Source organism: Manis pentadactyla, chromosome 5 (genome assembly GCF_030020395.1).
Source record: "Manis pentadactyla isolate mManPen7 chromosome 5, mManPen7.hap1, whole genome shotgun sequence".
In the NCBI taxonomy this organism is placed as follows: Eukaryota; Metazoa; Chordata; class Mammalia; order Pholidota; family Manidae; genus Manis; species Manis pentadactyla.
The window spans coordinates 152888927-152904589 of record NC_080023.1 but is presented as its reverse complement, the minus strand read 5'-3'; the positions used below and the strand labels follow the sequence as shown (position 1 = coordinate 152904589).

Below are 15663 nucleotides of genomic sequence, written 5' to 3'. Positions count from 1 at the left end.
ATAACCGCAAAATCCCTTCCCTTCAGGAACTCACATTTGAATGAATGCCAGCAATTATGGTAGTTTTGATACATGGTGATCCTTGCTGTAATGGGGAATAAGCCAAGAGCACTAGGGAAGTGCAGAGAAGGAAAACAGGGTGAAGAAGGGTCAGAGGCTCCCTGGCAGAAGTAATAAACAGAAGATAAAGACAGACCTGCAGAGTTCCAGAGGCTAAAGATGAATATTGACTTTCTCCAGAAAGATAAATGGAAATGCGAAACAAATGGGGAGAAAGTAGACAGTTGAAGAAGATTGCAAAAGCAGCAATGTAACTTGTTTCCACATTCATCTGAAATTAACCTCCCTCCTGTCTTGTGTCTTCATTCTCACACCAAAAATAACTAGCCTTGACAAGCTCTATAAATCAAAAGGTGCAGGTTCAGAGGGGGTGGGGGAAACTGCAAAAGGGCGCATTCTAAACAAGGCTGAAATAGTGGAGTAGCAGCTACTAAGCAAAACAAAGACTTTGTTGTGATAGATGCTTTCAAGCACCTCACTGTCCAGTTGTATCTTGCCTGTTTCTATTGAAGGAAAATCATGAGTTAAACAATTGGTAGTACAATAGAGTAAAGGGTAACTGACTTCATTAGAAGTGTAGTTAGTTAAGATGGTCCCATCCCAGGCAGTACTGTTTCCCTAGGGACACCCACTCCTACTTTCACAAGGGATAAGAGATCCTGTTACGGTACCACAAGTTAAATAGAGTTGAGTTATTTTCATCTTACCCAGGGAGAAAACACCTACATTTTTTTTTTTTTTGCACATAAGGGATTAGCAGGAGTCAGTAAATGGCAACATAATCCAGCATGCAATTTAACTGTTAATCAAAGTCATAAACTAAGTCTGAAGGAAGTTAATGGACTTTGTGTTTCCACATTTATGTTCATTAACTTCTATGTTGAAATCAGATCTGTTTACAGAAACAGATCTATGGAGCTTCCAAAATTGGGTCAATTTAAAATCCAATGACAATCCCTCACTATCCAAGTACTCAGAAGTCAGCACAGGACACATGGACACTTGTTTTAATTCATCACTGTCCAGAAACCTCAAGCAAATACACTTTTCTATTCTTTCTCCCCCAAACTTGTGAGTTTCATATCACTCCTTTTGAAGGATTAGAAACTCAGTTCCTTTATTTTATTTATCCACAGAACTCTATGAACTATAATCCACTCTTACCGGACTGACTGAACAGAACCTAGATAAAAAACAATGATGCCATTTATCTCTAGAACAAATAATGACACGATCTTTGTAGAATACTGAAAGGAAATCTTTGTACAGTAGCAAAGTGTTGTGATGTTCCAAAACTAAGAAGCTACAAGTGTGTAAGGGTTGACAGTGAGGCTGTAGGAGGTTATAATCCTAGTCAAATCTCAATTACTCAGTCTTACAGAGATCTGCATCTTTCAAAAGGTATCTGGTTTGGGAAGTACACACAAACACACACATACACACCAAAGACCTTAAAACTAAAAAGTGACTGCCTATGGGATGACATGGAGTGAGGTAAACAGTTGACAGGATTGGAAAATTTTGAACTGCAAGTTTTTTTATATTACTTTGATTTTTGCACCGTGTGAATGCATTATATCTTTTAAAAAGGTAAATTTGTGCCTGTGTGAATATACACTATTAAGTGGGAATGTAAATCAACATAATTTTCCAGTGAGCCAATCTGATGTTATATATCAAGCCTTAAAAATGTACATTCTTTATGACCAATGATTTAACTGGGTAAAATATTACAATAGAACCATATAATGTACCATATGGCCATTAAAATTATGTTTTATAAAATTTTAATGACATGAAAATAATGCTCAAATTGTTCTGAATTTAAAAAATGAAGGTTTTAGTGATGATTTTTTAAAAGCAAATATAGGTACAGAAAAAAACTGGAAATAAATCTATAAAAATGTTAGCCAGTTTACCTGAGAAATGGGATAGTGAGTGATATTACTTTCTTTTGCTTTTCCATGTTAAGTATATTTTCTTCCAAAATGTGTTACTTTATAAAAGATGCACTAAGTTTATTTAAGCACTTTCAAGGTTAATACATTAACATTTCCCTTATTCCTTTTTAATGCAATTCAGTGCAGACACAGCCTTACCTGTAAGTGGTTTAATCACAGAAGTTACAATATACTCTTTTACCTCTTCTGAAATCTTGAAGCCTAGCAAGTACTTCTTATCAAGACCTGAAGAAACAGAGAGGTGATGAAACAGGTTCAACTTTTCAATAATAAAAAACAGAAAAAGAAGGGACAATAAAAGACCAAGGCTCACTCTCAAAACCGAGTGCTTCTGAGAGCTAAGGTCTAAATAGCACAGTTACTCCCAAATGCCAACAGATTACTGTTTCCTTAGTGTAGAAATGTTCTTAAAAATTTTTAATGTACATTTGCTATCTCCTGATGTCTTTGATATTACATACTCCCACTTTAAAGCAATCTTTCCAAAACCTGCAATTTAGGAACACTGACACCAAGGGGTGGCAGTACATACTTTGAGCCTATTTGAACATCAGGACAATAATAGGTACACTTAAAAATAGGAAAAGACGTTTACTACCTTTTTTTAGTTAAAAACAAATAGAAATAGCTTTTTTAATTTGAAAATAAACTACCTAAATTTTATGCCTTTCTCACTCACCTTTAATTTCCCTCTAATCAAGATTCTCTGTACAAACAAAGAACCCCTCCCAGTTATCTATAATTATTTCACAAAGTACCCTTACCCTGGGCTGTTGATCTCTGTCTATTCAGATCTATTCAGAGTTGCTTGGGCTGTTCAACCTCCCTGTAGTCAATTCTGCTTTCTAACTTTACCCATAGCAAAAAAATACTAAGTTTGCCAAATGGCATTTAAATCTCCTTTCTTACCCAGCAATTCAAAACGAATTAAGCAAGAGACCTAGGAAAGGCTGAAGAAAAAAAAATACAGGGCATATAGAACTCTGAACCTCTCCTGGTACCTAAACAAAAAATGAAGGACCTTCCCATAATCCTGTCTGATGGAACTTACTTGCAACTGTAGGATAAATTAACTTTATTAGGGTTGTAATACACAGACTTAAGCATAAGCCTGGCCAAAATAACCTTATATCATTCAAATAACTTGGAAGTTTAAACAAATTTACCCACCCAAACGAACATATCTAGTTATTCATACCTGCAATTTTATAGTTAGTTTAGATAATGTTCTCCTGTCTATCCAGTTCAACAGATAAGTGAGTGATTTCTGTGCACTGAAGACTGTTCTAGTCCCTAAACCAAACTCTGCTTGTCAAGAGCCAATTTGTGTCCCACCTCCTTCACTAAGCCATACTTGCCCGTTTTAAGCCTCCGTGACCTCCCTCACCTTTAAATTGCTAGGGCACTTACAATATCTAACAGTAGAGCTCTCAAAATGTTGTCATGTCTTATTCTGATTGTCATTTGTCAGTGTGAATATGTTTTTTGTCCTCAAGCATACTAGAAAATCCTTGAGGACATCATACATCTGCATACCACATTATCTAACACCAATGTGAGCACACAGTACACCCTCAAACAGTTAATTAGTTAATCAACTAAGCGACCTGGGAGCCACAGTAATTTTGATTCCAAGAGTGACAACTTAATACTGAGCTGACACACCCAACAGTGCTACTCCACAACAACCAAGGGTGATATGAGTGGCTTCACAGGGAGTGCGATACAGAGGCCAGAACACAAGAAAGGCCATAGGATGTCAAGACAAGGTAAGGCTGAACCCAGGAGTACACCAATCAATGACATTAGAGCAAAATCAGTAGAGCACTCAGATACCGTCTTGTCCTAAGGGGAAAGTCCTTGGTACTTAACTACTAGAAAATTTCACGTGAGAAAAAGAAACCATGTATCAAGAAAAGGGGGGCAAAACAATCCTACAATATTATAGCCTAGTTCACACACTATTCCTTTCCTCTTCAATCCATAAATGTTCTAGGAAAGGAAATCAGAAAAGCAATAATATCTAGTTATTCAATACAAAGGGGAAGGACTGGGCACATACGGATGAAACAGAATCAACTTAAAATCCCAAACAGAAAGACAACTCCAAGTGGAATTAAACTCTCCCTCAATATGTTCTCACACCACCCCATTTACCTTATCACACACGTTTTGAAATGTACTGGTTACCACATCTGTTTTCCTCTACCAATGCCGCAGTTTCTCCACCAAATGCCCTTTTCTCGAAATGTATCTAGATTGTGGTCCTCGATTTCCTCCTTTATTAAGTGGGACTAAAAAAACACCTACTTCATTGGCTTCGTGCGAAAATTAAACGAGAAAACGCACGCAAAGTGCTTAGTCCAGTAAATGCTTATTTCATGGGTGCGTGACAATAACAATTGTCGTTACCGTTATTATAAGTCTACAGCCTCCCACAACTCCTTCTTCCTATTTCCCACAGCCGGCCTCCGCCTCTACCTCCAGACACGGGCTCCCGCCAGACTCCGGCCAGACAGACTTCAGGGGCAAATCCTGTCACCAAGAAATGGGTGGCCCGAAGCCCGGGCTCCTACTCCGCCCAGCCAGGACAGCGCCCTCACACCACACAGGCCTCAGAAGCCCGGGCCTAGAAGCGCTCGAGGCATGCAGGCGACCTCCAGCCGTTCGAAAATCAGAAAGAAAGCAGCCAGGGACCCAGCTGGTCCCCGTTTTTCCCTACTGCTCACCTTGCCTCAAAACGGAGCGCCCGCCAATCCCGCCGCGGGACTCATTCAGTCCGTTGAAAATTTGAACCCAGGCTCTTTAGTCGAACGCACCAATCAGAGTGCTGTGAGCCAGCAACCCCAGCATCCCAATTGGCCCTAGAGAACTCAGCGACGCCGGAAGTCAGGATGAAGGACAAGCAAATAACCGGTCGGAGAGGCTCCTGGGAAATGTAGTCTCTTGCGACTGGATGATTCCGTTGGACCAACTCTATCAAGGAAATTACTACAAAGCCCAGAATGCTCAGCTCCAAACTCTTCGGAGGAGGTGGTACCAACTGAAAAGATGGGGAGTAGGTTTAGGTAACAGAGTGGCGCCCGTCCTAAACATCCTCAAAACTTTCACGGAAGAATTTTCTTCATTCATTTATTACTCTTCCTGTAGCTGTATATTGTGCCTTGAACGTTCATAGGCGTTCGCTTCATTTGAACATAGAGTTCCCTGCATAAAACAGACTCGCCCCCAGCTTCTCTCCCAATCATGAAGGAGTCTCTCGCTGTCTATCCAGTCTCCGCCCTGATATTACTGGTTTAAAGCTACGGTCTATAGGTTACCTCCCTTTTCATAACGACTACGTCCCTTGCTTTATCATACTCGTATTGTAGAAAACAAGCAGAGAAATTGAGTAAACTTGTCTGAAATCATATAATAAGTGGAGGAGATGGGATCTGAATTAAGAACGCCGGGTCCTCTTTATCCATTTATTCATCGTAGACAGCTTCCCCTGGGCTAGCATTTTAGTGCGTAGCATAGGGAACGTAGTCAATAATACTGTAATAACTATGTATGGAGGTAGACGGTAACTAGACTTAATCATGGAGAACATTTTGTAATATATAAATATCAAATCACTATGATATACATCTAAAACTAAAAGGATATTGTATGGCACTTATAATTAAATAAAAATTAAAATGATTAAAAAAAAAGAACGTCGGGTCCTATACATCCTCAATAATTAAAAAATAATAGGAACAAAGAACAAAAAGATCACCTTTCACAACTAACAACATGCTACAATTTTTTAAAAAGCCTAAGCCATTAATGGGAAAATAAACAAAAACCTGTAAAACTTAGATGAATAACTATAAAAATAATTGGGGTTATCAACCTTCTTAATGGATAAGGAGATCCAATGTTGTAAAGATGTTAATTCTCCATATTAAAATTTCAAGGCAACTGCAACGAAATTCCAATAGGTTTTGTCATGGAACTTGCCAAGTTGATTCTAAAATTCATATGTAAGTGGAAATGTGGCATTTGAATTTTGAAAAATAGCAGAGGAGAATTGCCATACCAGATATCGTAAATATTATTAAATCATAGTCATTTTTAAAGTGTAGTCAATTGACTCTATGGGGATACAATCAGCAAAATCCAGGCGAGGAAATTCTTCAGGATAAAAATATCTAATTTCTTCAAAAATAAACTACAAGCGTGGGTTTGGGTTTTTTGTTTGTTTTTCAATACTGTTTAATTTTAGAGATACGTATAGAAATGGTAGGGATGAAATGACTCTATAATTTTCTTCCAAATAATTGGCAGTATGGAGGGGAGGGAAATAGGTGGGAGTATAGATGAAACAAGATTAGTCACAACGTGATAATTGTGGAAGCTGAATGACAAGTTCATGATGTATATGTACATACATATACCCATATACATATATGTGTTTGAAATTTCCCACAAAATTTTCTTTTAAGTAGGGTATTACCACAGAAATTTAAGTAGAAGAATTTTAAGAGTCCAGGAACAGATCCATGTATGTCAAAATTTAGTAAATGCTGAGTAGAATTTCAAATCAAATAGAAACAAACAAATAATGGAGCTGGGACATTTGCTTTTCATTTGGGGAAAATATTATGTTAGATTTTTATTCCATACCATTTATGAAAACAAATTTCAATTAATTAAAACCCTAAAGATACTTCTAGAATTAAAAATTTTAAAGTTTTAAGAGAATAAACATGATGCTGGGGTAGGACATTTTTAAGTAAAACATAGGGAAGAACTAACACATAAAGGAAAAGACTGACCAAAGCAAAATTTTAAAATTCTGTTTGACGAAAAAGAACAATCAGTCAAGACTGTGGGGTGAAATATTTCTAACACATGTTAGCAAAGGATTAGAACCCAAAATGTAAACAAAAAATCTCCTATTAATCACTGAGAAAAGGACAAAGATTCAATAGGAAAATATTAGAGAAAAAAGGCAATTTTTAGAAGAAACAAATTGGCCATTAAAGACACAAAACGGTGCTAATAATACTGGAAATTTAAACAAGAAGGTACCATTTTCATTCATCAGATTAACCTAAATTAAAAGTTTGATGGTATCAAGAATTTGCAAAGTATCTCAAGAGGTAGAACGGATGGGTTGGGCAACTTTAGAGAGCAACTTGGTAGCATCTCTATTAAAATATCAAACATGTATGCCCTGTGACCTAGGACTCCCATTTCTAGGTTTACTTCCAAAAGACACACAACCACTTTTATACAGAGGCACAGGCACTACAACATTTTTTGCACCTACTATGTGTCTGTCACTGTGCTAAGTGTGGGGATACAACAGTGAAAAGACAATCTCCTCAGGCAGCTGACATTTTAGTAGAGAAGACAGCCACTAAACAAGGTGAATAAATAGATGACGTAGTATATTAGGAGGTGATAAATGCAAAGTTATTTGCTCTCCAAGCCCCAAAGGGTAGATGTCAGTAAGAGGAGGAAGGTGGGGCTGGACAGAGACCAAAGGAGCACAGCGTCTGCCTAGGCTATGGCTGGCTGCCCACTTTCAGCAGACACATCTGCCCACCAGGTGCATGCAGGGCCATGGAGTAGCCAGGCTGGGAGGGGGTGAAGGCAGAGGTAGCTTGCTTTATGTTAGGAGGGAAGGGGCATCAGAGCTGGGCTGTGTTCTGGTCCTACTAGGCAGAAGGGGCTCAGTGAGTGAATGAGTGAGTGAGCGAGCGAATGAGGCAATGCCAGGAAGCCAGGATGTTTGCAAGAACTTCCCAAGTCCTTGCAGATTAACAAGAGGTATGCCTGGCCTGAGCGATTCCTCTCTTATCATTACATCTGCATCAGTTGTATTCTAGATTGAAGTCTCAAGTTTCCATTCTTCATGAATGGGCAACTGTGAGGTCTGAAATCACTAGAGCAGAATTTTAGAGCTGGAAGGAAGCACAGATACATCTAGTCCACTCCATCGACAATTTCAGTCACTACTTTTCTGGCCTTATCCATGTGAAAGCGGTCTGCAGTTTTAAGCAGGGTAGTTGAGGGACATTTGGTTGAAGACCTCAAGAAGGTGAAGTTGTAGGCGATGCAGATATCTGAAGGAAAAGTGTTCCAGGAAGAGGGAACAGCAAGTGCAAAGGCAGGAGGAGCATAGCAGGTACGTTTTAGAAATAGCGAGGAAGTCAGGGTGGCTGGGTCAAATGGACAAGGAGTAGAGTGTCAGAAGAAGCCAGAGATACTCTGGGGCAGGACTGCAGACCAACCAGGTCACTGTAAAGACTTTTTTTACTCTGAATGAGGTGGGAGTCCTGGGTGGGTGTGGAGGTTTGATCTACTCTCTGCTTTTAATGGGATTAACTCTGGCTGCTGTGCTAAAAAGAGCGGGGGTGAACAAGAATGGAAATAGGGAAATCAATTACTAGGCTGTTGCACTGTAGTTGTGAGAAATTTGAAACCACCTAAATGTCTATAAGTAGGGGAGTATTTCAATAAATTGTCTATAGAATGGAATACAAAGCATCAGTTCAAAAAGAGTTTGATCTGGAATGACAGGGAGGGATCTTTGAGACACATTTTTTAGTTAAAAATAAATCGCTGATTGATATAAATTCATTTTGAAACAATTATATTTTAAAAAAATATGCAAAATAACACTACTTTTACTAAGGGCATGTATAAATAATAACAGCTAGCACTTATCTGACACTTAACATATACCAGGCACTGTTTGAAGTACTTTACACATATTAACTCATTTCATCCTAACAGTAATCCTATGAGGAAGGTAATGTTATTTCCACTTTATAAGTTGAGGATATTGAGGCTCAGAAAGATTAGACAATTTCTCCAAGGTCACACAGTTTGTATGTGACAGAGGCAGAATTTGAATCCAAGAAGGCCAGCTATAGAAGCCAAACCCTTCACTGACCTATACTGCCTCTCCTAAACATGGATGTATATATATAGAGAGAGAGAGAGAGGGAAAGGTATGGAAGAAAACTGTCAAGTGTGGGAACTGCAAAGGGCAAGAAATAACTGGATTTGTGGATAGAAAGGATAGATCATTTGAACTATATCTCTAATTTTTTTTTAAATGTAGCCATATGACCCAGCAATTTCACTTCTGGGAATATAGCCAAGAAACAAAACCGCTAATAAAGATATATGCACACCAATGTTCACTGCAGCATTATTTATAATAGCAAAGCTATGGAAGCAACCCAAGTGTTTAGAAAATGGATAAAAAAGATGTGGTACATATATACAATGGAATATTACTCAGCCATAAAGAAGGACGTCTTGCCATTTGCAACATGGATGGACCTACAGGTACATGCTAAGGGAAATAAACCAGGCAGATAAAGACAAATACCATATATTTCACTTTTATGTGGAAAATAAAAAACAAACAAAAAAGAAATAGACCCACAAATATAGGTAATAGACTGTTGGTTACCATAGGGAAGGTGGTGAGACGATGGGTGAAATAGGAGAAGGGGATAAAGAGGTACAAACTGAAAATTGTAAAATAAGTTGGACATAGGAGGAAATACAACATAGAGAACTTAACTAATAAAATTGTAGTATCTTGGTATGACAATGGGGTAACTACACCTATTACGGCAAGCATCTAGTAACATATACAATTATCCAGTTACTATGTTGTACATCTGAAACCACATAGTATTATGTATGAACTTTATTCCAATAAAAGATTTTTGAAAAAAAGAATCTAGCCCTTTATTTAGTGTGTGATTTGAATCTACTGTTTTTAAAATAAAGAAGTCCGGTAAGGAAGAGAAGTCTGCAAAGGAGAGAGGAGAAGCCAGTGGTGTAGAAAATTACTCAGTCTCATCAAGCTCTAATTTTCAAATGTAAGAGAGAAAGAATCAACTTTTAGTCCTGCCCCTTCCAATTCTGCTCCTTTACTCTGTGTCTGTCAGTCCTTCCACTATTTAACCAGGGGTCACCAGGCCAGAAATCTGAGCCTGCCTTCCAGCTTGGTGAAGGCCTCTTACTTCAATGACAGCCAGTCATTGGCTCTGGGCAGCCATGTGACCCTCAGGTATTTCTAGGTGAGGTGGCAGTGCTCACCCAAGGACTTTCCTCTGGAGAAGACAGCAGTGTGAGCCCTTAGTGACAGCCATCAAAAAGATTCTTAGGGAAGGGGGCACCACTCTTCTTCCACAGTTGGAACAGATATACAGCCAAGCAAAGCAAGTTCTGCAGGTGTTCCCTTGGCTCTTGCTTTGTGGTTGATGTGGAATTCTTTTCGGGGAGGGATTACAGAAACCTCAGCAACACTGCGATTAAAAGGAGTAGACAACAGGAAACAGCCTAAATGTCTACCAACTGATGAATGGATAAATAAAATGTGTTACATCCATACGATGGAAGAGTATTCTTTAAAAAAGTGAATGAAGTATTGTACTGATACATATTACAACATAGAAGAATATGAACGTTATACTAAGTAAAAGAAGCCAGACTCAAAAGTACAGATATTGTGTGATTCCATTTATCTGAAATGTCCAAAATAGACAAAGCCACAGAGACAGGAAGCAGATTAATGGTTGCCAGGGGCCAGGGAGTAGGGGGGATGGAGAGCGACTGTTAATGTGGAGGTTTTTTTTCAGTAAGTTCATCTAAGATCAGTGGTAGCCAGGTTCAAAGTGGTGCCTCTGTCTTCTCCTGGGGGTAAGAAAGTGAATCCATTGAAATTCCAACCTCTTCATTTGCAGTAGCAACTGGCTTGGTGCCTAGGCCTCAGCAACTTTAATATTTGAGACTTTCTCTGTTTTTTTAAATAATGTTTTAAAACTACGAAAATAATAACATTTATAACAGAGTAAGAGTGTATGTTAGGTGCTGTACATGCATGACTTTACTTAATTATTGCAATACCCTTGCCAGCTAGGGGACTATTATTTCCAATTTCTAGATGAAAAAAAAAAAACAGGTCAAGGAACTAACATGACTTGTCCAAGATCACACAGCTGAGTTAAGATTAGCAGCAAGATCCATCTGGGTTCAGAAACATTTATGAGGTAAAAAGTGAAGATGCCCTTACACCTCCCAACACATCCCATCATCATCAGTCTCACTCATCAGTTAAAAAATCAGTATTAAAAGCCAGGCGGAGAGGGGGATTAAAGATGGCAGCGTGAGAGGAGAGACACTGCTTCCTCCTAAAACTGGATACAATTAGAAAATTTAATTGGTGCAACTAATCCTGAGAGAGCAACAGGAAAGAGGGCGTCAGACTGCACACACCTGGAGAAAAAAGCAGACCTCACTGAATGGGGTAACGTACCAGAGCTGTGGCTCCGCGGGACCCGAGCCCCTCCCCCACCCCAGCTCGCCGGCGGGAGGAAGAGAAACTGAGCAGGGTGGGAGTGGAAGGCTTGGGACTGCTGAATGCCTAGCTCCGGAGATCTGCGCTGGGAGCACAAACCTACGTTTCATGGTGCTTTCATGAGACTCGCATGACTATCGGGTTGGAAAGTTAATACAGGCAGAGTTCCTGGGGAGACTGGGATTCCGGCTGCCTGTGGAAAGCAGGGATCCATCTCCGGCTGCTCTGGGACAAAAGCTTAAACCTGTGTGCTTGGCCCACTGGCTCAGGCAGTGGAGACAGGTACAGCAGTCGGAAAGTGGGAAACAGCTCTTTCCTCCCTCCAGGTACCAATACCCCTCCCCTGCAACCCCCGACATTGCTTCAGGGGCTGAGCAGCTCCAAAGTAGAGCTTCTGAACACTAGAGGGCGCCATATATAAATATAAAACGTCAAAGAAACCTGATCCAGAGTAAACTTAATATAACTCCGGAGAAAGATTTAAATGACATGGACCTTATGACTCTTCCTGAAAGGGAGTTCAAAATAAAAATCATCAACATGCTAATGGAGGTACGGAAAGATATCCAAGAACTCAGGAATGAATTCAGGTCAGAGATCCAATCACTGAAGAGCATGATGGAGGGTATTAAAAGCAGGTTGGATACGATGGAGATGATAAATGGAATAGAAACTAGAGAAGAGGAATACAAAGAAGCTGAGGCACAGAGAGAAAAAAGGATCTCTAAAAATGAAAGAATATTGAGAGAACTGTGTGATCAATCCAAGCAGAACAATATTCGCATTATAGGGATACCAGAAGAATAAGAGAAATAGAAAGGGATAGAAAATGTCTTTGAGGAGGTAGTTGCTGAAAACTTCCCGAGTATGGGGAAGGAGATAGTCTCTCAGGCCATGGAGATCGACAGATCTCCCAACACAAGGGACCCAAGAAAGACAACACCAAAACATATAGTAATAAAATTGGCAAAGATCAAGGATAAGGACAGCCAGGGAAAGAAATAAGATCACATACAAAGGAAAGCCCATCAGGCTAACATCAGACTTCTCAGCAGAAACCTTACAGGCCAGAAGGGAGTGGCATGATGTATTTAATGCCATGAAGCAGAAGGGCCTGGAACCAAGATTACTTTATCTGGCAAGATTATCATTTGAATTTGAAGGTGGGATTAAACAATTTCCAGATAAGCAAAAGCTGAGAGAATTTACCTCCCACTAACCATCTCTACAGTCTATTTTGGAGGGACTGCTATAGATGGAAGTGTTCCTAAGGTTTAATAGCTGTCACCAGAGGAAATAAAACCACAGTAAAGAAAGTAGAACAGCTAATTACTAAGCAAATGCAAAATTAAAGTAACTATCCCCAAAGTCAATCAAGGGATAGAAAAAGAATACAGAATATGATACCTAATATATAAAGAATGGAGGAGGAAGAAAAAGGAGGAGAAAAATAAAATAACCTTCAGATTTTGTTTGTAACAGCATATTAAGTGAGTTAAGTTAGACTCTTAGATAGTAAAGAAATTAACCTTGAACCTTTGGTAACCACGAATCTAAAGCCTGCAATGGGAATAAGTACATACCTATCGATAATCACCCTAAATGTAAATGGACTGACTGCACCAATCAAAAGACATAGAGACACTGAATGGATAAAAAAACAAGACCCATCTATATGCTGCCTGCAAGAGACTCGCTTTAAACCCAAAGACATACACAGACTAAAAGTGAAGGGATGGAAAAAGATATTTCATGCAACTAACAGAGAGAAAAAAGCAGGAGTTGCAATACTTGTATCAGACAAAATAGACTTCAAAACACAGAAAGTAACAACAGACAAAGGACATTACGACATTACATAATGATAAAGGGGTCAATCCAACAAGAAGATATAACCATTATAAATATCTATGCTCCCAACAGAGGAGCACCCACATATGTGAAACAAATACTAACAGAATTAAAAGGGGAAATATAATGCAATGCATTCATTCTAGAAGACTTCAACACTCCACTCACTCTGAAGGACAGATCAAGCAGACAAAAGATAAGTAAGGAGACAGAGGCACTGAACAACACAATAGAACAGATGGACCTAACAGACATCTACAGAACTCTACACCCAAAAGCAACAGAATACACATTCTTCTCAAGTGCAGATGGAACATTTTCATGAATAGATCATATACTAGGCCAAAAAAAGAGCTTCAGTAAATTCAAAAATATTGAAATTGTAACAACCAGTTTCTCAGATCACAAAGCTATGAAACTAGAAATAAATTAAGCAAAGAAAATGAAAAATCCCACAAACACATGGAGGCTTCACAACATGCTCCTAAATAACCAATGGATCAATGACCAAATAAAAACAGAGATCAAGGAATATATGGAGACAAATGACAACAGTAATTCAACACCGCAAAATCTGTGGGACGCAGCCAAGGCTGTGCTAAGAGGAAAGTATATTGCAATACAGGCCTACCTCAAGAAAGAAGAACAATCCCATATAAGCAGTCTAAACTCACAATTAATGAAACTAGAAAAAGAACAACAAATGAGGCCCAAAGTCAGCAGAAGAAGGGACATAATAAAGATTAGAGCAGAAATAAATAAAACTGAGAAGAATAAAACAACAGAAATAATCAGTGAAAGCAAGAGCTGGTTCTTGGAGAAAATAAACAAAATAGATAAAACCCTAGCCAGACTTATCAAGAAAAATAGAGAGTCTACACACATAAACAGAATCAGAAATGAGAAAGGAAAAATCACTACAGACACCACAGAAATACAAAGAATTATTAGAGAATACTATGAAAAATTATATGCTAACAAACTGGACAACCTAGAAGAAATGGACAACTTTCTAGAAAAATCCAACCTTCCAAGACTGACCAAGGAAGACACAGAAAATCTGAACAGACCAATTACCAGCAACGAAATTGAACTGGTAATCAAAAACCTACATAAGAACAAAACTCCTGGACCAGATGGCTTCACTGCTGAATTTTATCAAACATTTAGTGAAGACCTAATACCCATTCTCCTTAAAGTTTTCCAAAAAATAGAAGAGGAGGGAATACTTCCAAACTCATTCTATGAGGTCAGCATCACTCTAATACCAAAACCAGGCAAAGACACCACAAAAAAAGAAAATTACAGACCAATATCCCTGATGAACATAGATGCAAAAATACTCAACAAGATATTAGCAAACCAAATTCAAAAATAGATAAAAAAGACCATCTATCATGATCAAGTTGGATTTATGCCAGGGATGCAAGGATGGTACAACATTCGAAAACCCACCACACCAACAAAAAGAAGGACAAAAACCACATAATCATCTCCATAGATGCTGAAAAAGCATTTGACAAAATTCAACATCCATTCATGATAAAAACCCTCAACAAAATGGGTATAGAGGGCAAGTACCTCAACATAATAAAGGCCATATATGACAAACCCACAGCCAACATTATACTTAACAGCAAGAAGCTGAAAGCTTTTCCTTTAAGATTGGGAACAAAACAAGGATGCCCACTCTCCCCACTTCTATTCAACATGGTACTAGAGGTCCTAGCCTCAGCAATCAGACAACACAAAGAAATAAAAGGCATCCAGATTGGCAAGGAAGAAGTTAAACTGTCCCTGTTTGCAGATGACATGATATTGTACATAAAAAAACTAAAGAATCCACTCCAAAACTACTAGGTCCATTATCTGAATTCAGCAAAGTTGCAGAATACAAAATTAATACACAGAAATCTGTGGCTTTCCTCTACACTAACAATGAACTAGCAGAGAGAAAAATCAGGAAAACAATTCCATTCACAATTGCATCAAAAAGAATAAAATACCTACGAATAAACCTAACCAAGGAAGTGAAAGACCTATACTCTGAAAACTACAAGACACTCATGAGAGAAATTAAAGAAAATACCAATAAATGGAAACACATCCCATGCTCATGGATAGGAAGAATTAATATTGTCAAAATGGTCATCCTACCCAAAGCAATCTATAGATTCAATGCAATTCCTATCAAAATACCAACAGCATTCTTCAACAAACTAGAGAAAATTGTCCTAAAATTTATATGGAACCACAAAAGACCTCGAATAGCCAAGCCAAAGCAATCCTGAGAAGGAAGAATTAAGCAGGGGGAATTATGCTCACCAAAACTTCAAGCTCTACTACAAAGCCACAGTAATCAAGACAATTTGGTACTGGCACAAGAACAGACCCATAGACCAATGGAACAGACTAGAGAGCCCTGATATAAAC

General features: G+C 38.6%; 1 protein-coding gene across 6 annotated transcripts in view; it reads right to left on the bottom strand.

Moving 5' to 3' along the window:
• The window catches only part of TPX2 (TPX2 microtubule nucleation factor), an 82042-nt gene that overhangs the window by 59019 nt on the left and 7360 nt on the right, over positions 1–15663 (bottom strand). For 2 of the 6 annotated variants that reach the window (XM_057502868.1, XM_057502869.1), the window contains one exon: positions 2160–2246. The gene's annotated coding sequence lies outside the window, so the exon portion shown is untranslated. The other 4 variants (XM_036924766.2, XM_036924762.2, XM_036924763.2 and 1 more) reach the window with 4 other exon arrangements.